The 26,322-nt window shown below is 43.1% G+C and overlaps 1 long non-coding RNA gene across 1 annotated transcript; it reads right to left on the bottom strand.

The window, feature by feature from the left end:
• Nucleotides 1-2,480: 2,480 nt before the first annotated feature.
• LOC128345234 (uncharacterized) lies at nt 2,481-23,936 on the bottom strand. Its single transcript, XR_008316324.1, has 3 exons — nt 23,876-23,936; nt 10,340-10,449; nt 2,481-2,528 (listed from the first exon to the last, which is right to left on the bottom strand). It is a non-coding gene; the product is annotated as an uncharacterized LOC128345234 (long non-coding RNA).
• Between the last annotated feature and the right edge of the window lie 2,386 nt (nt 23,937-26,322).

The following is a 26,322-nucleotide window of genomic DNA, read 5'->3' as shown; positions in this document are numbered from 1 at the left end:
AGCAAGGTGGCATCTCAGCTCCAGGCAGCCTTTGATTAATCTGATTACTTAGATCCTTTCCAATCTGGCTTCCAACCTGGATACGGGATGCAAACCGCCTTGGTCACCCTGGTGCATGACCTATGCCAGGAGAAAGAGGGAGTGTGCCTCTGTTTATTCTCCTGGACCTCTCCATGGCTTTTGATACCGTTGACCATTGTATCCTTCTGGGTCATCTTTCTGGCTTGGGACTTAGGGACATGGTTATATGGGGCTGTATTCCTACTTGGAGGGTCATACTCAGAAGGTGGTGCTGTGGGATCCCTGTTCCATCCCTTGGCCTTTGGCCTATGGTGTGCCACAGGAATCTATTCTGTGTCCTATGCAGCTCAACATCTACAGGAAGCCTCTGGGAAGTCATTCATGGGCTCCGATGCCATCAGTATCCAGATGACACCCAGCTCTAGTTATCTTTTAAATCAGCAGAAGACACCAGGGAGACAGCAAATGTTTTGAACTAGAGCTTAGAGGCTTTTCTGGACTGGATGGGGGCACACAAGCTGAAACTTAATCCATATAAGACAAAGGTTCTCTGGGTTGGTAAAACTGACCATCTGAATAGTGAGATAAATCTGGTCTTGGACAGTGTCATAATCCCTCTGAAAGACAGGAGCTTGACAGTGTCACACTCCCTCTGAAAGACAGGAACTTGGGGGTGCTTCTGGACCTAATACTGTCCTTGGAGCCACAGGAGATGGCAGTGTGCAGAGGTGCTTTTTACCAACTATGGCTGGTACGCCATCTGCGACAATATGTGTAGAACTCAGGTCTGACCTCAGTCACTTATGCTTTGGTAATTGGTAACACCCAGATTGGACTACTGCAATGAACTCTAGATGGGGCTGCGTTTGAAGATGGTTTGGATGCTTCAGCTGGTCCAGAATGCTGCTGCAAGGATGATCATGGGTACAAGTTGCTTAATGATTGTCACGCCCATCCTGTGGCAGCTTCATTGGTTACCTGTCCATTTCCAGGTTAGATTCATTTGCCTACATGAACCTGCCAGGGCCTTCTGCTCAGCATCTCAAGCCCTGCCCATGGCCCCACCAATAAAAGAGAACTGGTTGGTGGGGACTAGAGACACGGCCTTTTTGGTGGTGGTTCCTCGGCTTTGGAATGCCCTTCCCAAAGAGCTTCACCATGCTCCCTCTCATAATCCCTGAAAAGCTTCACCATGCTCCCTCCCACAATTTAAAAAAGCAAACAATTAAAAACTCATATTTTAAAATAGGCTTTTAAATGTTTTATCTGCTGTGGTAGGTTCTTTAAATTTAATAGTTCTTAGTTTGCAGCTTCTTATTAATAATTTCTAATATGAAACTTTAAAAAAAATCATAATTTTGAATGTGGTTTTAGCCTGGTGTAAGTTGTTTAACTTTATTAGTCTTTTATTTTACATAGTTGTGTAATTATTATTAATGTTATTAATGCTCTAAGCTGCCTTGAGCAGTAGTGTACTGGAAGGGCAGGGTATAAGTATTTTAAATAAATCCATAAATAAAATAATTGTGTGTGAGACAGCAACTTGTGCCAATGATGTTACTACAGCACAGGCACTGTGGCTGGCAGTGGATTCTGGAACAGTGATTCCTTTATGGCCATTTTTGGACTGTCCTTGAAATGTGTGTTCTGTGTTGAGAGGGACAGATTCCCTTTTAAAATATGTTAGCTTCTTTTCTCTAGTGTTTTTCAAGGCAGGTTTGCAAAATCTGTGCACGCTTCTTGTTTCGACCATAGGAAACAATGGGAAACTCGAAACACACCATTGTTCCCCATGGCTAGCTCCTAGAGACACCAAAGTGGGTTGTGTGGTAGGTCATGATAGGAGCTACCTACCACCACCCAAAAAAGGGCAAATGGATGATTTTAAACATGTTTTAGACCCTTCCCCCATAGGATCCAATGAGGGTGGGGGGGGAAGGTAATTTTTTTTTAAAGTGTCACGCCTATTTTTTTTAGTGGGTTGGGTGATAGGTCGCACCTTTCATGCAATACCACATAACCCACCTTGACATCCCTTGAAGCTACCCATGGGAAACAATAGGGTGTTTTGAGTTCTCCATTGTTTCCTAGGACCCAAACACTCCAACCATTACGAGTTTGTTTCATCGAAATAGCCAACTTGGTTGCTGTTTTGACAAAATTTTCTGAGCATTTTGTCTTTCATTTTGAACTGAAGCAAAACACAAAATCCATTTTGTGCACGCCCCCAGTAACAGCAACCTCCTTCGGACATCAAAATCCATGTTGCTTCTTTCATTACTACTTAAGTGATATGCTAAGGCTGCAGCTATTATTTCTTTCTTTCTTACAATTAGTTATTGTAAGAAGAAACTGCATTCAAGGCAGCAGATCTTATTAAATATGTGCAGCTGCCACCAAAAATGCAGCCATAAACTTAGTTCCCCGCTCTCCCCTAATATCTAAAACAACTTACCCATGCCCTGTTGATGTGTATCTTCCTGTCTGATGATCCACATTATTGGCTGCTATAGCAAAGAGATGAGAAGATGCACAGTGCTTTTACATCAGGTGCAGATATGTTGTAGCAGATGTTAGCAATGGGTAAGATGGAAACTAGACACAGGGCTGATGATTTTTAGACCTGGCATAGATTCCTGAGCGACCCAGCTGAAGAATTTCATCACAAGGTATTGCTTGTGTGGACCATTCATTACTCAATAACATTCAGTGCTCAATAATCATAGTGTTTACTAGACAGTAAATGTCTGCAGCTGTCTCCCGAGTTCACCTAAGGCCAATGTTTGGTTGTATGTCAAGCTTAACGTCAGCAGAAACATACAGCTAACATTTCATTATCCCCATTTCTTTATCAAAGCAGATGTAAGATACAATTCCCCATAGAGTCACATATCTCTTTCAACATTGTTTATCTGAGCTATGTGGCATTTCAATATATTAGAAAAGTTAATTTGGCATTGATGGTGACTAAAGGCTCAGCTGAGACTTACAAGCACATCACTGCCTTGGGGACTATGCCAGTTTCATTTCATTTTACTTTTTCTGCAAAGGGCAGAGCTTTTATTATTTCTTCAAAACTGCTTGTTATGAAAGATGAGAATGGTATTCAAGTACATTATTCCTTCATCTCATAGAAATTAGAGCATTGCTATGATATTCCACTGAGGAAGGAGAAAGTCAAACGCTTTTATTATTTGAGCTTGGTAACTAATTCCCAAAGAAAAGAATATTCCTTAAGAACATAAGAATAGCCTTAGTGGATTAAAATCATGGTCCATTTTGTTTTGTCTTCAGCACCAGACATGACTGCATAATACAAATGAAGAGGATATGAGTGCAAAACAATCACAGGGTCTTCATTTTTCACTTATGAGTGTCAAATTGTCAAAATTCTGGATAGGAGGATGCATGTTACAGCATCCTCTCCTAGTTTGAGAGCTACTACATTCCAAAGTTTCTGGACCAAAGGCCTCTGAGACGGCAGGGATTAAAGCTTCCCTGTCTCCTAAATTTTACACAAAACTCTACCCATATATCTCCATTGTGCACTTTGATCTAGCGGTGTGCCTTCATGCAATGTGGAAGCCAAATCACAGCACAATCCCTTTAAAATAGAGGGCTTTCCCAGCCCCTTTAACAGGGAGGAGAGCAGGTCCATCCCTGCTCCTCCACCACTCACTGCCATAGCCGTACTAGCGGCGCTTCTCCCCAGCTGTCCCCCAGCTGCCCCCACATGGCACTGACATGCAGATGGCCTCCACACATGCGTGGAGGCTATTTGCATGCCAGTGCCATGTGGCAGAGAGCTGGAGAAGAGTGCCACCGTTGCACGCTGGGGTTAGCGTCACCAGTCCGGCAATGGTGGTGTGTGCAGGAACAAGGATGAGCCTGCTCTCCTCTGTGTTAAAAGGGCTGCTAAAGCCCTCAGTTTTTAAAGGAATTGTGCTGCAATTTGGCTTCCAAATCGTGTTTCAAGCACATCCCTACTTTGATCTGCCCCTGACATTGATATCAATGGAGAAGCCCCCAGTCATGCATTACAGAACTGCAGGATCAGTATATTGTTGTTGCAATATAGAGAAAATTACACACACCAAATGATTGATTGATTGATTATTTATGCTCTAGTTTTCCATTGATTTTGGTAGGATTTTACCATTGCCATCATTATTCAAATATTTGGGAGAAACTTGTAAGCCTAATCAAGGAAGGTCTTATTACTCAATTGGGGATAACTAATATCACTAGTTTGTCAGACTGGCAAACTTGTGATATTATGCTATTCTGCAAAATTTGGAGGGAGGGGGATATAACAATGTGAGTATTCAGAACAATCAATTCATGTTCCTAAATGAGGACTGACATTGTAAAACAAGAATCAAACCTGCATAAGCAAATTCTGCTTTCAAAAATCTCACTTGGAATCTTTTAAAACAAATTTGCAAAATCACTGACCTTTGGGAAACAATGCCTTCAATAATCAAACTATATCATCTGCAAAGTGTATTTGATGGGACTACTGTAATCACCACTGTGGGTTATTTTGGTGATCTGGAAACTGAAGTACCTATAGGGGATCATATTTTCAAATGCACTTTCCTTATTATAATAACAAAATGAAGAAGATTAATTATTAAGGTAACATGAATAATTTGTTTATCATAGAATACACATACTGCTAGGAACAGGTACTAAAGTCAAGTTTTCATTGAACTCAAGTGCTTAAAGGAATTCAGTGAGTGAAGACAATCAACTGACATAAAATTCGCAGGTTCACACTATGGGCAAATTCACACATAACATAAAACCAGAGGTTGTTGAACCTGCGTTTTCAATTCAAAACTGTAAATCACATTGCGGAAGTTCATCCAACTGCAGTTCGGCCATCTCCTATTTCAGGGCAGAGTTGCCCCTCTCTGCACTATTTCCCTGTTAATGAGGAAAGGGAAGGGAACACGATGACTTCATAGGAAGGGATATGTATATGAGGGAGGCAGTGTTCTCTCTAAGAGGGATTGCCAGATGCTGTGGACTAAAACTCCCATAATCCTCAAGCAAAGGCTATTGCAGTTGGGGATGCTGGGAGTTGTAGTCCACAACATCTGGGAGCCCCTATTAGAGAAAACACTGGAGGGAGGGCAAAGGATTCAGTGGGGGGGGGGGGTCCTGTCCCACCATGACCTAGGATGCTCGTACAATGGATCTTTACTCCCTTTCAAGATTCCTGGGTGTGTGCTAGCATTGTGACATATATAGATCTGCCACTGTGGGGAATCACAGGAGAGGGAAGGCCCTATTTCCAGTGACCCCAGGAAAGCGGGGTCACCATTTCAGGGCACAAGCTAGGGTGCATATGTCCACATGGGCGGATGGGCTGGCTGGGGGGACACTGGTGGCAGTTGCCCAGACAGGAAGAGCAGTTTCTGGGGTACCCTTCCCCATGGCTTGCCTGCATAGAGCAACCAGACTCAATATGGAGCCCCCATAGCCTGACACTCTTATGAGGGAGCTATACATGGGAGAAGGGATTGTTTTGTCATCACACATTGAGATTCTGCCCAACACCCCGGTTCTTCTCATGATTCGTGAGACAGTTCTTCTCATGAGTTGTGAGGGGGTCTCTCCATGGTCTTACATTCCCATGAGTGGGTGATCTTTTTGGGATCAGTATCCATCATCTTCTCACATGTCAAATCACTCCTCTCACTGAGGCAATGCTGATCCTACTGCCTGGCCCTCCTCATGAGGGCTCAGGTCCCTCAAGGGGATGGGCCTGGGGCCCCTTGCCCAACGTATTTGTGGTGGTGGTGGGGTGGCTGTTAAAGAATCCCTGCTTGGGGTGCCTTTTATACCTGACCCTGGGAACCACCAATTGCCCACCAAAGGTTCCCGACCCTGCTTAGGTTGCCACCTGGAATGCTTGTTTTTGTGAACATACATCATTCTCACTTTGTTCTTGGGGAGTGAAGCACTTAATGCCCATCCTGTCATCCAGTCCCCTGTCCCTGCTGCTTGTCAAGAGGGGGTGGGGAGCAAGGGACAGAGTGGGGAGAGGGAATGCCGCTGTGAGACTTTGCTGCTTGATAGGCTTACAAGCTTGGGATGGGTCGTGGTGGCATCCCAATTGTCAGGCAACTGCATTGCTGCATCGGACACAGGAAGGGTAAGACTGGTGCTTACAGAGGCAGCCAGTAAGAAGCACCGCAGGCTTGGAGCAGGTGTGGTCCAAGGTGTAGGGATGTGTAAGCCAGATATTAGACTGGATTCAAGCCACCTCGGGAGGCTCAGGCTAGGGTTCAATTGAGCCCAGCCAGTTCCAGTCCAGCTCGCGAGCTGGCCCAACTGGCTTGTGGGCTGGCTCGGGGGTGGGGTATACTTGTAAAGGTGAATCTGGCTAGATTCCCCTTTATGAGTGCAGGGGATCACCTAGCCTAAAAAGGCTTTCAATTATCCTTGTATAGACTGGGCAAATTCACGTGGGTATTGACAGAGAGGCCAAATTTATAGACATGTTATACAACTGTGCCTTAGAACAGTTGGTAACAGAACCAACCTGAGAGAAGGCAACCTTTGACTTAATAATGAATGGTGCCCAGGACCTGCTGTGAGATGTCAGAGTTATAGAACCATTGAGGAATAGTTACCAGAGTGTGATACAGTTCAGCCTATTAGCAAGTGGAGCCTTGCCAAGGAAGTCCAACACGAATTCACTGGATGACATAAGAGGAGACTTCTAAAAAATGTGGGGACTGGTAAAAAGAAAGCTGAAAGGGGAAATCAGGAGGGTCAAATCACTCCAGCAAGCATTAAACTTATTCAAACCCACAATAATAGAAGCTCAGTTGGAATGTATAGCAAGAAGGAGGAAAGGTACCATCAAGTTCAGGATGATGCCAGCATGGCAAACAAGTAGAGCCAGGGAGGCTATAAAAGCAAATATGACTTCCTTCAGAAAATGGAAGTCCTGCCCATCATGTGCACAATCACATTTGTACTCTACCATCGGAATCTGCACCCCATGCTGCCTGCATGCAACTCATTGCTCGCCTTGTGCTTCAGGCAAATAGAGAGGAGGACCCTAGCTAGAACAGGTAGCTATGGAAAATGGTTTTCCTCTTTCTCTTTCTTTCAAGCCACTTCCCCCTTCCTAGCATTAAAGCTTACCACCCTCTTCATGTTCTCTTTGTCTAGTACCTTTCAGTAAAGTAGCTCTTCTTTTCAAGAACACATGTCTACTCTCTTTTGCCCTTTCCAAGGCATCCCTGCTGCAGCTAACTTTCCCGGAGTACTTTAAAGTCAATATAGTTGTTGGCTGTTCTGCACCCATTTAAAGCGAATTTCCCTCAGTTTAAGCAAAGCAAAGTCACAGAGGGTGGAAACTACCATGCTTCCATGCAGACCCATTAACACATATTGATGCTACTCTGTCATGGCTTATTGCAAGTACAACAAAGTTTTATCTGATCTGATTAGTACTCATAAGCTCTGTTAACAAGAGCTCTGCTGTTGTCTGCATGGACAATAGACATGCACATTATGTGGGTGAGAGGCTCCTTTCCCCACCTACACATGTTCAAATGCATGTCTGTAACTTGCTGATGCATATAATGCACCATATACATACATATAATTATTGATTGATTAAGTGCCTTCAAGTCGGTGTTGACTCTTATCAACCACATAGGTAGATTCTCTCCAGGATGATCTATCTTCAACTTGGCCTTTAAGGTCTCTCAGTAGTGCATTAATTGCTGTTGTAATTGAGTCCATTCACCTTGCTGCTGGTCATCCTCTTCTTCTCTTTCCTTCAACTTTTCCCAGCATTATCGACTTCTCAAGGGGGCTGGGTTTTTGCATAATGTGTCTGAAGTATGATAGTTTTAGCCTGGTCATTTGTGCTTCGAGTGAAAATTCTGGATTGATCTGTTCTATGATTTGTTTGTTTCCTGGCTGTCTATGGTATCCTCAAAGTCTTCTACGGTACCAAAGTTCAAACGCGTCAATACTTTTTCTATCTTGCTTCTTCCAAGTCCAGCTTTCGCATCCATAGAGTGTCACGGGAAATAACATTGCCCAAACGATTCTAATCTTGTCCGAAAGATTGAACAAGAATCTTGTTCAAATGATTTATTGTCCAAACAATTCTAGTCTAATTCTAATCTAATTCATATAATAGTACTACATAATGGTGTCTGGTTTGAGATAACATCATATAGGTAGTATTCCACTTAATATGAATTCTTTTTCAGGGCTCTCAACTGAATGGAGCACTGCTTTGGAGTCTCATATTATTTTATAAGTAATAAGTAATATGTTTGTCATTACTAATAACAAAGAAGCAGTTTTCCTAAAAGCAGCAGGTATATTAGTTCTTCTTCTTCCCTTAGCTGTTCATGGCTTTAAAATGTTCATACAGATGGTCTCCAGCTACCTTTTGCTATTTTGGTTAATTTTCATTTCTTTGCTACAGCACTCTTTGCAATGATAAACTACCAAATTTATTCTATTTGATCTCAATTTAATTCATGAGAATCTAGATTTCTATCCTTCTACCATATGCATATTTTTATATTAAAAGCCTATGGCCTCCTGACTTGCACAGTTTTCAGAGTGACTCAAAGCCGGTACAAGCTGAAAAGAAAATACTTCTAAGAAGTTGAAATCTGGAGTTTGCTCCAAGTAAATAACGCTCTACAATCTTTTCTTATCAAAGTTCACTTTGAGCAGGAGGAACTGTTTGCTATCTAGATATTAATCTAGTGCTTCCAGGTGGAAATTACTGTTTCAGATAACTGAGACAGATCCTGTTAAAAAAAAACTTTGAACTTAGAAGTCTGCTATTAATAAAATGAATCAGCCCTAGCCATTAGTTTGAAAAGACATCCCTCAGCTTCCAGAGCTGTACTTTCATTTCTAGATGTACTTTAAAGTACATCTTTGCTTATATAATAATGTGGTGATATGTAAAGTTAATATGTAAAGATGCCCTGGTCAATACTGTTGGTATGGAATAACATTATTTAGGAATCCTAGGGCTGGATTGGATGATACTGTTATTCAGTTTTGTTCCCTTACACCACCAGCCATTCATAATGGGCAGCAACATTTTTCAAGGCTTGTGAATGCAAACTCTAGTGCTCATAGCACATACTGTTCAGCTAATTCCTGGATTTTATGTGCAATATCAACCTGACAACCTGGGTCTATGTATAATTTGATCTTATACACATATGACTTTAAGCATGTTATAAGCACTTGTGGGTGTCCAGAAGTGTTGAAGGCAGGACAGCCACACTGAGGAGCAGGGAGGTAAGGCATGATTGTGTTGTCTATCACACTGGGACAAGCAGATTCTGGTAAAATTATCATCCAATCCTGTTCTTAATAAATTTGTAAAGCATTCCTCTCATACTTTCTTGTTACATGCTTGTTCATGTATATAATGTTAAGATATTATTTATGAAATCTTATGTTGATTATTTAAACAATATCAAAAAGCTAGAGAAACCAAAGCCAAATGTACCATCAATTTCTGGTCGTATCAAAAGATAAAAAGGTTATCCCAATAGAACTGTGGTTCTCTAATTTGCAGTTTGCACTTGTAACCTGGAGTCTCTCTGTCTCTCTAGTTCTGGGTACAGACCCCTCAAATACACAGTACAGATAGGCAGTGTACTGTTTTACCCACTATGAAGCTTTTAGACTAGCCTACCTCACAAGGTGGTGTGAAGATAAAATCGGGGGAGAATCTTCTATGCACAAAGCGTAAGAAACAAACTATGATTGATCTGAACATTCTTAGAAGGTGACTTGGTAAAATTCTAGGATGCTAAATAGATTTGAGGAGAGACAAATGAAACAAGGAGTGTATCATGCACTCGACCTTGCTGGGGAGGGTGGGCATGTCCTTCCCTGGCAGATGAGTGCCGTCCTGTACTGGCAGCTCAGTGAATGGGCATGCTGAGAGTGGGAGGACTCCCCACCCACCCACATCCTAGGGTGCCCAGGGGCATGAGTGCAGCATCTGTACTCATTAGTGCAGCTCGGCATGGCTGCTTCTCCCTGCCAGCTTGCTGCCAGAAATGTTGGTGGGCCGGAGGAAAGCAGCTTAGCCTGGCGGCAATCACACAGATGATCGCTTTGGCTAAACGCCAGCCAGGTTTCAAAGTAGGACTTGGCACAGGTAGAGCACCAGGACTGACCTTGCTCTGGCACTTCACACACGCAGCCTAACCCTGGGTTAGGCTGTGCATGTGAATACCTTTAGGTTATACTGGAGGGTGGGTGAACAATTCAATAAAGTTTTGAGGAGGGGTACCTTATTCGTGTTTGGTGGCAGCAGACATAGTGGTAGTTGCCCTTCCTTCCTTCCTTCCTTCCTTCCTTCCTTCCTTCCTTCCTTCGTTCCTTCTAGTTCACACTTTGTCTCTGTAGGTAGTGGAACAGAAGAAGAGCTGGAAATGCTAGACCACTTATAGGTGGTCATCTCTATCTGAGTAACATTTCCCCACATTATGTTATGGTGTAATTCCTGTGACACTCCAGAAAATTGTTGAAACTGATCCAACCTCCACCCACCCACATTCAACAAATATGGATAACATTGAAAATCCATTACAGATCAGCTCTATATGTAAATAAAATAATCTTGTACAGTAGATTGTGAGGAAACATCCAGACTAATTAAGTGAATGTGCAGTGATGTTGCACATACACTAAGGGGTACAGGTGATTTTTGTTGATCTCCCCTTCCCTTTGACATCCACTGTGACTCCCATAAATATAATCCAGGGGTCCTCCAGTTCATCCAGGGTCCTCCAGACTTTTTCAAGCCTGGAATCTCCCCAGACTCACCCCCTTGGGGGCGGGGCAAGCCCAGCTTCTCATTCCGATCTCCATCTTGCTGATGAGAGATAGTTAGACCAAATGGGTGCAAAAGACCCCAGCAGCCAGTTTGTCAGGTGCTTCCCAGTGGAACGCCATCTTGCCTCTTCAATCTCATATTTCCAATGTGGCGAGCTGAGCTTCAGAGACCAGTAGTGGGTTGATTTGCCTAAAGCTATTTAGTGCATTCTTAGAATGTATTTGAACTATCTGATCTGAAAATGCTTGCATGAGCAATTTCATCAAATGTTGGTCATGGAGTGAACTGGGGCAACTTGAAGGTGGCATAGATTTCTTGTGGGGGGCCCTGCTAACTGAGCAAAGAGGCACCTTTTTCAAGTGGTGATTCTCTTTACTTAGCAGCAGGGGAGCAAGTGGGCCTATCCATGCCCAGCACAGCATCTCTCCAGTGCCTGTTGCTGGTGTCTATGTGGTCACCAGGAGTCGACACTGACTCGACGGCACACTTTACTTTACTTTAAACTGCTTTTGGAACTTTTGTTGAAAAGCTGTATATAAATATTCATCATATTATTATTTGTATTAGTTGTATATAACTTTTGGTGGTGGCAGCAGTTTACACCATGTCTTTGTGAGCAGAGTTAGCAAATGCAATGCTGAGAATGGGGATGTGGAGATGACACATTTGATAAAATTCTTCCATGGAACAAATTCTAAAATTCTTTCTGAATGTAACTTTGGAGAAATTTCAGCTCCAAAATGTGGAGAAAAACTGACGGCCATTAGGGAATTTTTTCCCCACTGGAATGTCCTAGCAATCACACTATGTTAGGATATCTTTCTGAGGGGTGTTCTGGGGAAAATATGACAAACAAATACAACAAGCCACCAGGAGGACTTGCAGTGCTCTCCGTGTTGCTGACACCTCACAGAAAGGCACAGTGTAAACACCCAAAGGCACAGAGCTGTGCAGCTCTCACTGAGATATTTCTGGCAGTGAACAGCATTTTCGCTGGAAGGGGAGAAAGCAGAAAATGCTTCCTTATTCCCTCCCCAGGCACTGCCCTGTCCATTAAGCCTACAATACAACTATTCTGAAGGCTCCATGTCTTACCACAGCTCTGATTCCATTGACAGACCCCATGTAAGCTACTGAGATCAATTAAACTTAGACCACATTTGAACATACCTCTCCTAATGGAGTTTTTTCTTCCTCTGTAGATACTGGTCTGGTTATGTATTATGAGTTTCATTTATACTGGTCAGTTTCCCCACATGTTTACAACCAATAACACAAGTGATGGACTTGAATGGTTTCTAAACAAACCAGGAAGTTGAATCACATGTTCAAGATGTCTATGCATGTATGCAAGCTGTTATGGGAATAATTGTGGAGACAGCAGCACCATACAAAAGGACCATGTTTCATGGTAGTAGATGGTATGTAACAGATGGACGAGCCTCTGACATTCCCATCAGATTGCCTTATAAAATAAGCCAAAGTGGTGTTTTTTTGTTTTTTTTTAAATAGCTCTTCTTATCCAAACCATCCCCTGACACAGCTCCCCAGCCCAATGACTCAGATCCTTGCCTTTCAACAAAACCTATCCAGGGCAGCAGCAGAAGTAGCAGCAATGGTACTCCAGATGGACACAATGGCCGCATTTGCACATAATATGGAACCAGAGGTGACACAAATGGCCTCCGGGCATGCAAATGGCCTCTGGAACCAGGTCCCCATCAGCCCTCATTACTGGGTGGAGCACTGGGTGGAGGCTGGAACAAGGTCCCCATCAGCCCTCACTACTGGGTGGAGCACTTAGAAGAGATGCTGCTGCCTTGCTGTGGATAAGGTGAGCTCTTTCCCACCCATGCTGCCAACCCTTTCAACCCCCTTTTTAGTGTTAGGGATCCCCTTTGCTTGTAAAGGGGAATCCTTATTGGATTCCCCTTTACAAGCATCCCAAACCTGGTCAAACCAGCCCTAACTGGTTCGATCCAGTTTGATTGCATGAAACAAAGCCCTGACTGATTCTAATGAACTGGTTTGTGGACTGGCAGTTCAGTTTGAATTCAGTTCGGATCTTAACCAAACTGCCAGGAATGGTTCTGTACACACCCCAATTCACCAACCTTCGGTTTTCCATTGTAGTGCACACTCATGAGAAAACAAAAGGTGGGGCACTTGTGTGGGGTCTTTGTTCACTCTGGTTAATTATAGGACTTTTGCACTGCAACCCCGTCCTCTCCAGGGAAGTCTTTCATGCACCCAAAGGTTATTTTGATGCTCCATGTGTCCAGGCATAGCTGGGTGAGCAGACTGGGGAAACATTGAGACTGGGGACAGATCTTTACGTGCATTCAAATTTCTTCAGTTCAGACCCAAGTTGCACTGTATGCAGATCAGCTGCCATAAGGAATTGTGGGAGAGGGGAACCCTGATTGTCTGCAACCCCAGTAGAGTGGCGCTGGCAGCTCCTTTGACAGTTTCTTCATGGCAATCACCAAGACAGAGAAATGGTGTCAAGGTGCCTATCCCCACAGCTTGCTTGTATAGAGCAACATGGCTGGGCAGCACCAGTCCTTATGGCCTGACACTCTTGTAAGAGAGCAGTCTGTGGGAGAAGGAATGTCATCGCACATTATTGATTCATCCCAACACCCCTGTCCCCAAAGATGATTCTTCTCGTGAAAGGCTATCCCTATGGCCTTACATTCTCATGAGCAAGCAGTCCACTCAGGAACAGCAACCATCATTATCACAGATGTGGAATTGCTCCTTTCACTGGAGGCAATGCTGATGCTGCTGTCTGGACCTTCTCATGAGTAAGCCTAGGGAATGCACACATTCCCCCAAGGGGAAGGAGCTGCCCCCCCCCTTCCTCAAAATTACTGTGCAAAAAATAGAGCAGCGCCATTCAAGGATTCCCGGTTAAAGCTGCCCTTTAAACCTGACCCAGAGTATTGCCACCCTGATATATATTGCCATCCCAATGCTCTAATGGTGTCACCCTGCTTATGCTGCCACCTTGACTGCATGTGCTTGTGAACATACAGCTTTATTTCTTCTTTAAATATATATATATATCAAAGCACATAATGCCTGTCTTGCCTTCCCTTTCTCTCCTAATTGCCATGAGGGGGGACAGGAACAAGGGACAGAGTGGGAAGAGGGCACTTTCCTGTTTGACAGGCTGACAAGCTTGGGATGGGATGTGGTGGTGTCCCTGCTGCCATGCAACTGCTTTGTTGGGTCAGAATCAGGGGGTAGGGCAAGTATTCAGAGAGGCAGCCAGCAAAAAGCACTGCAGGCCTAGAGTGGGCACAGTCCTGGGTGGGTCTGTGCTGCCCTCTCTATGATTACAGTTCTGGAAACTGCACAAAACCATGGTTATGGTGGTGTCCAAGTTCAGACATAACGCTGCCACTGGAAAACCTCAGGTAGAGGCAAATTTCACTACAAACCAAAGTTCAAACTGGAGTTTGGTGAGGCAAACCACAGGTCATTTTTGCTGCGAAATTGCAGTTGCACGCGTTTCGAGATTCACAATTTCAAAACTCTGCTCCATTTAACTGTGGTTTTGCATTATGTGTGAATGCAGCCAGTAAGAGGGATGAAATTTGGTTTATCTGTGCCTGCTTTCCTCTCTCCCCTTTCCAGCACACTCATTATAATCACTAGGAAGAAAATTTCCCATTGCATCTTGGGAAATGACCCCCCCCCCAACTGTCACCCAAGGGTTACTGCAACAGCATTGAAAAGTCAACCATCTCTTTCTAGTCCTCTGATATTGCAAGTAGCTCTGAGTGTTGCTGGCTCGCTTCTGTGGTTGCTGCCCATCAATATGGATTCTGTCACAGCTCATCTCTGCTCCTCTCTATCTGGTAGCTCATAACAGAATCATTTAGAGTACTTGGAGGTGTGGATCTGTGGGACTGAGTATTTTTCTCACAGTTTCAGTTGCTCCAGCTGTTGTGCTGATCCTGCAGCTCTTTGGGATTGTGTGATGAATCTGCTCCCTGGGGTATTCTGATACTCTGGCTGCTCTTGCTGCTCAAGAAGAAGAAGAAAATTGATGTCCTTTGACAACCTTCTACAGTCACCAATGCCTCTCTGGCAGCAACCTTTGTTGCAAGGGAAGGTTGGGGGCTGAGAGGGTAAGCCAATAACCCTTTTCCACCTCAAGTTCCAATCCTAGTCATATAAGAATTGGGTGTTTGCAGTGCTCACTACTTCTTTGAGATGAAAATTAGGAGTACCCAAAGCCTGAGGCCTGAACCCAAAGAATTCAAAGCATCTCTAGAACCTTGTAAAACCAAACACTCATCATCATCATTGTCGTCTTTGTCGTCTTCGTTGTCATAATCTTGATAGAAAATAGTTAATCTTGAGCTTAATCCCACATTCAAATTAATAACATTAAACAGTGCTAAACTATGACTGGAAGGCAACCAGCCACTTAGGAAGGTGTCCTTGATCAGCTTTAAAATCTCTCTCTTCTCAGGTCAACTGATTTGTAGGTAGTTATGTTTGCTCTTCAGCATTAGTAACCAATGCACTACACTTAAAATTGTATTCCAATATTTTACCCAGTATGTTTTGCCAAAGTTTCCCCACTATTTATTATAGCTAAGGAAGCAAGTCAGTGGACATCAAATCACAGGAGTTCTCTTCAGACAACACAACTAGATTTTAAACACTGTAGGAATTCAGCCATTAAATAGCAGTGGAAGGAAGCGGGGGGCGGGGGAAGATGCAATTCTAAAAACTCACTCCATACATAGGTAGTTTAATTGTCTAAACACACATCAGAATATTTGCTCCAGAGAGAAATGAAGTGTCATCTGTTAAAAGAAAGGAAGGAAGAAAAAAGAGCGGTGCTCCCATTTTGCAAGAGCAAGCTTCTCCTGAGTTGCCCATTTAATTAGACAGAAGTAGTGCACTCGCAGTCACAGCATGAGTGCTTTTTGATTGGCACTCCGTGAGTGGGATTTGGTGAGAATATAGAACGGCTGCCGTCATGCATAAAGTAATGATGTGATTCCAGACTGAATTAAATGAGTTATAAGAAAAGACTCCTGGGGGAATGTTTGTGTCCAATTGCCTGTTGTATATGTTAAGGATTCTAAGAAGAACTGTTCCCCCAAAGAGAGAGCGACAAAAACCACTCAGCTAATATTGTTTGCCTTGTGTAATATGCACTTGGTTATGGGACAGCCCACTCTTATAGCAAACCTGTTTTCCATAGGTATTTGGCCCATGCCGAGGCTGTTATATTCCAAAATGAAATCTAAACCTAGAAGTTGTGTCCTGATATTAGGGTCACCGATATTAGTGGCTTGAGCAGAGAAGTAGAAGCACTAGAAACCTGCAGCTTACATTGCAGCAAGCAGTAAGTAGGTACTAATTTGTTGACATGACAAAGGCAGAAGGTCAATCCAGTGTCTTCATACTGCATGCCAATCATGGTGTCTTATATTAAATTGCCTATTACATTCTGCTCCTGAAGAGGGCTGTGAGGCCTGAGCACACATAATCCATGATCACTGATTAGCAGGTCTTTATAAAGCTTTGATGGCCTTTTAGGATTCAGTCTTAACAGACCAACCCAAATAGAACCACCATGTGCTTTGGCCATTGCAGCAATTCCGCCGGGGGGGGGGACGGGCGGAGATGACTATTCCCAGAAGCACCTGCACAATTCCCTGGACTTCAGAGGAGGAAGCTGAGAGAGTGTCTTTTTAACAGTGAAACCACCTTTGAGTCACTACTCTCTGATATCTGGGAGTCTTAGTTTGTTTCTTGCCCCCTGCTGATTCCAATAACCACCTTAGGGGAGCAGGGGAATGATGAGGAAGAAAAACAAGCTGAACCTTCAGCCTAAATTGAAGCAACCACTTTGAATAAGGTCCAAGTGAAGTGGGAGCCCCTGAAGCACTGCACTGAAATGAGGGTCCCTCTGAAGCACAGAATCAGTCCCTGAAGTGAAACAATGCTGTTTGCACAGCCCCACTGACTAGGCTAAGACTCAGACCTTGATCAGATCACTGGGTTCTTGGTTCAAGCCTTGGTTCCTGGTTAGCCTTGGCTGGCTAATCAATATGCCAAAAGAAAATTCCTGCATCCTTCGACCATCCAAAAATACAGAGGTGGCACTTCCTAACAGATGCTTTGTGCATGATATGGAAATATTATCAAAAATGTAATTTCTAAATTAGGCAAAAGAGGATTTCCCCATTCCTCTACTTAAAAGATTCACTCTGCCTTACAGTCTACTCCACTAAATGAATCTCATTATCAGTGAATTCCAGTACATTAGGAAAATCTGCAAAACTAATTCCAGAATTGGAGTATGTGCTGTTTCCCACAGCTCTCAGCTCCTTAATTTTGTTATCAGTTTTCCCTATACAACCAATGAGCACATCTGCACTGCTAAAACACTACAAAAAGTAACCTCAGAGTTGTCCTAGTTTGGTGGTGTGTTCACAATGTGCTCCTGCACATTGGCAAAACACCTTGCCAAAACAAACAAACAAACAAACAAACACCCTGGAACAACTTGTGCACAATCAGTACTTTTGTTGTTGTTGTTAGTGCTTTCACACTACATTGTTAGAGCATTCACACTACATAAAATTCTGTAGAACTGTGTACAGAAATAATTTTGACGTGATCATGCATACCATCACATCACGATTTTTTTTTTAGTGCTTTACCAAGGCATACACACATTGATAATGCAGAAAAATACATGAATGAATTGAAGAATTCAAAGCTGGTGTACATGCATAAAGCTCTGTATAAAAATCTAATATAAAAACAGAACATTGGTGAATTCCTAATGTATCATTTCTATACTGAAAATAAGACTAGTTAATTCAGAACTCCAAAATCTGGAAAGAGAGGCTCAGATACTGTGCTGCGTCCTGCTGGTGGAATAGCGGGGCATATGCACTCCTTCCATCCAAGACTTGTGGATGGTGCTTGCTTGCAACCACACAGAGCCTTGGTGGCTCATAAGAATTGCATCGTAGGATGCTTCTCCCATAGAAAATAATGGGAGAAAGATCCCACTGTGATGACACTACCTTTCAGAGCCACAAAGGCTCTGTGCAGCTGAAAGCAGCATTCATGGGGCTTGGAAAAGGAAGGAAGGAGTGCATGTGCTCTGCTCTTCCATCAGCAAGGTGCAGTGTGGGATGTGAGTCAGAAACTAATTTTGATGGACTGAGTGAGCAGAGGCCAATCATTTAAAGGGGAGATTGTTTACAATCTTGCCAGCTTCATCACATGCATCAAAGTACTTATATGTACAGACTTCCTGGACGATCCAGAGAACTCATCTGGAAAGAGAGGTCTGTAGCTTGATGTAAGTATTCAGAGGCAAGGCATTGTCTGCCTTATGACACCTGGAAATGTGTGAAACCTAATGATAATAGTACAATCCTGTCCACCTTTTTCTTTTCAAGAAACAAAAAAGGTGCATATTATTGACTGTTTACCGACTGCAAAATTAAGCTGTGATATGCATTTCAGGCCAGATTTCTCATATTCTATTCTACCACACTTTTTCATTTTTCTTTTTCTCTTTCTAACTCCTGTGTATATTGTCAAGCATCCATCCTTCATGAAATACTAGCATTTTTATTAGTAGCATTAAAAATGTTCCACAGTAACCAGACTATTTCTCTCGATTAGCCAACAGCTGTTCGATGTTTTTTAAATAATTTTCATAGGGTCTGCTAAAATGCTGGAGCTAATTACTTATAATTTCACATCAATTTACTAATATCAAACCCAACAGGATGTCCCCTGCCATAAATGTGCCAAGATTGGCTTTTAATGGCCTCTACCCAGCTGGCTGCAATTGGGCCCAATCATGCCTAATCCAGTTTCAAATGTTTAGTTGTGTTGGTTCCCCAGATGAATCGCATGCCTCTGATAGTCAGGATATTTTTGAGAATGATGTTATCAGGTAAAGGTTGTCATATATCTTCCCTTCTTTTTGGAGAAATGTTTTTGGAGAAATGGTCCTCTCCAGAACATTGGAGAGGAGAGCTGGTCTTGTGGTAGCAAGCATGACTTTTCCCTTTAGCTAAGCAGGGTCTGCCCTGGTTGTATTTGAATGGGAGACCACATGGGAGCACTGTAAGATATTCCCCTCAGGGTATGGTGCCACCCTGGGAAGAGCAGAAGATTTCAAGTTCCCTCCCTGGCATCTCTAAGAGAGGACTGAGAGAGATTCCTGCCTGCACTGTTATGAACAGTCCACATATCAGAACCAGAGGTACCAACTCAGAAATATAGGCCTGTGTCTGACCTCATTTTATATCAAGAAATGAAATGATACCTGAACTCTGGCACCCAGGTCAACTGCTCTGGGAGCAGGAGGAATCCAGCATTGTGTTGTTAATGGATATGCAAGGAAACACAATGAAGCCAGGTCTGAATGCTGAATGCTATAATCCATATGCTAAATTGCAACTGACTACCAAGGTGTCTGTGAGAGAGGCCAGGGAATGAACTTCTTTCCTGCTGCAGAGATCCATGCTAATCCTTGCCAAACGATTAGCACAATTGCTGTCTATAGAAATTCAATATAGCCAAGTGGATACTGAGAAAATACTTGTGGGCTTTAAGTCTTTTCTCACTGATGATTCTGTCCTAGCCAAAATGTATTGAATGTCCCACACATGTAAATATTCTCTTGTTTTCAATTACAAGAAAAACACTGGATAAAAGTACATAAGAAATAATGTAATTGCTGTCTCACACAGAATATCCTGAATCCCCTTACTAATTCTTGACTTCTTAACACCTTTTTGACTGGCAAGGATGCAAATATGCAGATTTGCTGTGGGCAATGCTCCCCACCCCTCCCTTCCTGAGCGCACAGAGTTTACAGAAGATGAGATTCAGAGATCTTTCTGGACTAGCCGATATCCTGAATAATTAAGATTTTGTTCAGAAGGTAGCAGCGAATTATCACCTCTTGGACACACAGGAAAAGAGGAGATCTTTGAATAGATTCTATTCAAGGGTCAAAGAGAAAATCACTATAAGAATGAGGCTTTTGAGACAGAGAGTTCAGCAATCTTTGCCTACAGCAAAGCTGCTCACAAGATCCCAGAGTTTGCTGCTAAAGCCACGGGGCAAAGCAGGAACTCTGTTCATGAACAGAAACTACAGCAATGCCGAGTTCTGCTGCCCAAGCTGCCTGATCTGAAGCAACTGCACAGCTCCTGTCTCCGCCAGTGCCTTACTCCTTCAACTGAAGTGATTCTTCTCTCTCCAGCCTCAGATCCTGGGTAAATATGCTGCTCCTTTATAGGCCTTGGATTCCCCTCCATCTTTTCCCTGCTCCCTTCTCCCCCCCTCCCCTTTCTTTCCTATACTAACTACAAACCATGCCAGCCCTCAGCCTCTTTCAAACCCACCGCCCTCTTTTCTGCCTGTATTTGAAATGTATTAGAATCTAGGAAGATTTAATTACACACACATAAGCTAGTTAGGCACACGGTGAATATTGGTACTGGTTAGGACGTTCTGTTTAATTACTGTTGCTAAAATTGATAGAGGGTTCTGCTTTTGCCTTGCTAGATTGGGTCTTTTAAACTCAATAAAGCCCATTGAATCTTGAGGACTGGTTTGGTCTCCTTTCTTCTTTGCATCCAGATCATACGTGGTCACTAATGCAAAAGAACTTGAAGCCAGACCCAATTTTGTATACTAGCTAATGAGCATATTTGGTATACCAATCGGGCCTGGTCTGTAACAGCACCCTTGGAGAAGCCACTGCCAGTCTGTGAAGACAATACTGAGCTGAATGGACCAAGGATCTGACTCAGTATATGGCGGCTTCCTACGTCCCTATGTAATATTCCTCAAGCTTAAACTGAAGCCAATGGAAGGGAGTGATAGTGAGACTTGATAGTCCTGCACTATACTTCTCTGTAGAATCATATTTCAATGTTCTGAACAATGGAGGGCTAAAATATAGGTAGCAAACTTCTAGGAGGACAGATTTGCCTATTAAATTTGCTAACTAAATACTCAGATAACCAGCAGTTCAAATGTGTCAGAAGTTATTGGCTCAATGGTTGTCACCTAGACATACCCATCTATTCAAGAAAATTTGCTTTTTCACTTTCTTGTGACTGCCTTGGAGTCTGATGTGTGTCTACAACCTCTGCAGTTCCAAAACAATTAGAAGCAGATAGAGCTATCATTTAGTACCACCTATATATACTGTATTCAGGAGCAGTGTGACACAAGACAGGCCCCTCCCAACACTACTCTGATCTGGTTGATATAGTCATATCTGGAGTGCGTGCAAGACTGCTAGCATGGCAACCCAGCAGGAATTGCATGGAAGTGTGATGGTATTAACTGCTGCCTCCATGTGGAACCTAAACACACATGGATGTCATGATGTCCAAAATCACAGAGGTTTTGAAAAGGGAACAATGGAAAAGGATTCCGCAAAACAATCAGGATCTCATACCAAGTTGATATAGTGGAGGAACAAAGATAGTGCCTGTCCAATCTTGTATATTTGAAAAATAATGATCCTACTCAGCACCAATAGGGACTTTGTAGAGACCCAGCCTGAAAGCTAATAGGTTGAATTCCCCCAAGATCACCCTTTAAATTCCATTTCTACATTTACAGATGGGATTAGTAAAGTGTGATGTCAAGTTGGTGTCGACTCCTGGTGACCACAGAGCCCTGCGGTTGTCTTTGATAGACTACAGGTGGGGTTTGCCATTGCCATCTCCCACACAGTATGATATGACGCCTTTCAGCATCTTCGTATATCACTGCTGCCCAATAAAGGTGTTTCCCATAATCTGGGAAACATACCAGCGGGGATTCAAACAAGCAACCTCTGGCTTGCTAGTCAAGTCATTTCCCTGCTGAGCCATTAGGTGGCTAAACTACAGAGGGGATTAATATAGATTTATTGTTCCCTGATAGACAGATAATTGTTGCAATGTGTGAAGGTTTACTCTTTAATAAACTTGATGTGGTTTCACTCTCTGTCTGACTGGACTGTCAGTTACTATAGATGGGAGTGGGAAAGGTTTATTTTATTTTACAAATTAGATACTAATCCAAGAATTTAAACTCAAATACCTCATATTTTAGGTGTCAGTAATAAGCAGATAGACATGATACATTCTGTTGAATTCTAGTATGCAGCCATGTGCATATCCTGATTGGGTCATTGTTGCTCAGTTGCGTATTTTTTGAGGTTAGTTTTATAGATGAATGGGGAAGTGGTATTTTTGCAGTACACTGTTGTGTGCTGCATTCTTTGAACTGGAAACCTTGTGGACTGGGCTCTAGCTTCCTGTGCCACCAAGACTGCTAGTCAGAGCAATATATAGAAACAATTAAAAGAATAAAACACAATACAGCATACAGCCCATACAACTATTGTACAGAAAGATGCTAAAACACTTCTATTGAACTAACAGTAGCATCTGGGCAGACTTCAGAGACATTCCCAGATATGATGCATAATCTAAATGATATATTACCAGACATTTTCCTAACCCAGGGAAGGGCACCAGAAGTCACTCCATTGCCATGGTCTGAAAGCTCCCACATCTGCTGCCTTCTATCATTCTGGGCTACTTGTGCTGAGGAAGTTCACCCAGTTCTCATTAAGCCCTGCTAGACTACTTCTAGGGGTGTGAGTGGAACCAATTTTCACAGTTTGGTCCTAATTCTAATCAAATCTGCAAACCATTTTGGTTGAACTGACCTACCAGTCTGGTCTGTCCAAATGAACCTGCTCAAACCAGTTTGCTGGTTTGAGTGGCTTAAAGGAATCCAGTGAAGATTCTGTGTGAGGATCTGGTGAGGAAACATGCTGACAATGCAAATGGCCTCCGTGCATGTGAAGAGGCCAGATATTGATGCCGCTGCTGCAAAGATGGGGCGGGGGAGTGCCACAGGCTTGCCAGCAAGCACCTTCTATTTGACTTTTATAGGCACTTCTCACTTGCTGCTCCCCTACCACCCTTTACAAAAACTATTTTTTACTTCAGAAGCAAAGGGGAACCCCCACCAGGACAAACTTTCTTTGCAATTGGAATCTTTCTGTATTTGCCTTGCGATACATCAGAGGGTAGGGCAGGACAACGGGTGAGGGTAAAGACCATTCTGTGGTTTGGGATTTCCAACTGTGACAGGTACACGGCAGGGGAGGAGGAGTATCTCTGTCTTTCCAAGGACAGGAAGGTTGGAGCCCTGCCTAGCTTGGCCTGGTACTCAAAAAAATATACACCTGTTTCCTCTCTCAGTTCAAATATTGACAGAATGCATGGAGGAAGGATCGAGTTTAAGACCCTGTTGCCTTGGAGGAGGGATAGAGTTGAATTGTGCATTCTAGTCCAGCCATGATCACCCCCGTTTTTAGAATGAGATGCAAATGGAGTTCTTTGTGCTGTGCATATAACGGAATGTGTGCAAGTTCTTGCACCTACAGATTTTGCATGCATCATGCCACTTAAATTAGCTGAATGAACTACTTTTTACAATAGAATATAAGAATACGATGAATATTCATATCCCGCTTTTCAACAAAAATAATGTGCTGGGGTTGGACAGGGCCAGTAGCCCTCCGCTTGCTAAATGAAGAGAATTGCCACTTGAAAAAGGCGCCTCTTTGCTCAGTTAGCATGGGAATATGCTTGGGGAAATTGTAAATATTTTCTTTTTGTATTTTTAGAAGAAATTCTGAATATAATCATCAGATTTTAACTGTTATTGTTCTCAACAGATTATTAACACTTAATAATAAGATCAATAATTCCAAAATTACATCATGCCCAAGAGAAGTATAAGATCTTTCTGACATTCAAATTCACTATTATTAAAATTTTCCATATTTGTTTATTATTCAATAAAATGAATCATGTTGAAGTTGATATCCAACACATTTCAAACTGTTCTTTTACTTCCCTCTTGCAAGCACATCAATTAAAAAAAAAACCTTACATGAATTTGATTTCTTGAACTCTCCTATCAGTGTAATCTATGCAAAATGACTTTGCCTGGTCAGGCCACACCTCCTAGAGAGAGAAAGAGAGAGAATGTGTGTGTGTATGAAAAAGGCTGCAAATGATTCTTTATGGATGTATAACAACTCCAAGCAAGTAAACAGAGATTTTACATCCCTCTACAAAATGACTTCCATATCTGAATCTTAAATGTGCACATTCCAAAGGCAATATGCTGTCAAATAATTCAATTAACTAGCCTAGCATCTATCACCAGGGTTCTGTGATTAAAATGTCCCCAGTTATCAATGCTATCATCCATTAGTCAAAGGTAAGATCCGTTTCAACAGAAGATTATCATCAAAATGAGGTGCTGCAAATTTGATTAATCAGGTCCTAATTACCTAAGACCGACACAGAACATTTTTTTATACCTAGCATGGATGTATCAGGGGGTGGAAATAATAAAGAGCAGGCACTAATATGCTCCATCATTAAATTTCAAAAATGGCATTTGCAATCTTCAGTGCATAGTCAAAGTTAGGTGTTATTATTAACCTTTTCTTAGCATTTTGTGTAAATGGCGGGCTGGTATGCTCTTACTGAGATGAAACAAATTGCTTTGTTCATTCATTTATGGTGCAAAAGGATAATTAGCTGTGATCATTCAGTAAACAGAATCGAAACACACATAGCATTACCTACCAAACATTAACAGATTACAAACTCAGAAGAGGGAAGACAAGCCCTTTATGGTTGGTGAAGGCTGCTAGTGAGGGACTGTGGTGGGGGTGATGAATGCCTCTTGAACCAGGTCCCCCCACCCTAGCTGAAGAGGTAGTCATTAGGCCCTTCCTTTAAAAAGCCCTCATTGGACCCAGATGCTTTAAATAATTTTTTACCAGTTTCTCACTTCCCCTTCTTGGACAAAGTGCTGGAGAGCATGGTGGAAGCACCAGGCAGTCCTGGATGAATCTGATTACTTAGATCCTTTCCAGACTGTTTTCCATAAACGGGACATAAACTCCCTTGGTTACCCTGGTGGATGACCTATGCTGGGAGATAGAGGGAGTGTGACTCTGTTGATTCTCCTGGACCTCTCAGAGGCTTTCGATACTATTAACTTCTGGGTTGTCTCTCTGTGTTGGGACTTAGGGTCATGGTTATACAGTGGCTACGCTCCTACCTGGAGGGTCATACTTAGAAGGTGTGCTGGGGTATGCCTGCTCCACTCCTTGGCCTTTGACCTATGGGATGCCACGGGGATCCGTTCTGTCCTCTGTGTTGTTTAGCATCTACTAAGGGAGTGCAAGCCAGCTGAGTTTGAGCTGGGGCCAATGTTGAACCAGCTCGGCTTGACAGGTTTGGAGTCAAACTGAACCAGGCCCAGTTAAAATCGAACTGGTTCAGAACTCTACTGAAAAAGGGAATCCCTCTAGGCGTCCATAAGCCTAGAGGGGGTGGGAGGGGGATCAGTTAGTATTTACAAGTAGTATCATCAGTGGCGGCAGCCACAGGGGTCATGCTGCAGGGGCAGTGACTCACCCCCACTGTCCTCTCCTGGAGTAGCCAGGGCTGGTGGTGGCCTGTTTTGGGCTTTCTGCAGCCAGATTCAGGCCTTCTCCAGCCCAGTTTATGTCCCCGTGTATGTGTGGAGGCTGTTTTAGCAACCTCCATGTATGTGTACAGGCCGTTTGCATGACCACTCAAATTGCATGGTGACGCAAATGGTCTCTGCACTTGCACTTAGCCTCAAACCATGCTGTAGAAGGCCTGTTCCGGGCCACAGCCAGCCCTGGCTACTCTGGGGGTGGGCTGAGGTGGGGGGAGCCACCACTTCTTCTGTCGCCCCCATCGATTATAGTACTTGTAAGTACTAACTAAATCCCCCACCCCCTTTAGGCTTAGGGACCCCCCCAAGTCATTTACTGATGAAGGGGAATCCTCATAAGAAGAGCCCTGCTGGATTAGGCCCAAGGCCTATCTAGTCCAGCATCCTGTCTTACACAGTGGCCCACCAATTTCCTCTGGGAAGCCCACAGTCAAGAGGTGAGGGCATGCCCTCTGTCCTGCTGCTGCTCCCCTGCAACTGGTATTCAGAGGCATCTTGCCTCTGAGGCTGGAGGTAGCTTATAGCCACCAGACTAGAAGCCATTGATAGACCTGTCCTCCATGAATTTGCTAAGCCCCTTTTAAAGCCGTCCAAGCTAGTGGCTATCACCGCATCTCATGGCAGAGAATTCCATAGATTAATTATACGCTGTGTGAAAAATTACTTCCTCTTGTCGGTCCTAAATTTCCCAATCTTCAGTTTCATTGGATGGCCCCTGGTTCTGTTGTGAGAGAGGAAGAATAAATTTTCTCTATCCACTCTCTCCATGCATAACTTTATATACCTAGATCATGTCTCCCCATAGTTGCCTCTTTTCCAAGGTAAAGAACTCT

Source organism: Hemicordylus capensis, chromosome 1 (genome assembly GCF_027244095.1).
Source record: "Hemicordylus capensis ecotype Gifberg chromosome 1, rHemCap1.1.pri, whole genome shotgun sequence".
Lineage (NCBI taxonomy): Eukaryota > Metazoa > Chordata > Lepidosauria > Squamata > Cordylidae > Hemicordylus > Hemicordylus capensis.
The sequence above is the reverse complement of the archived record's forward strand: the minus strand, read 5'-3'. Positions and strand labels throughout refer to the sequence as shown.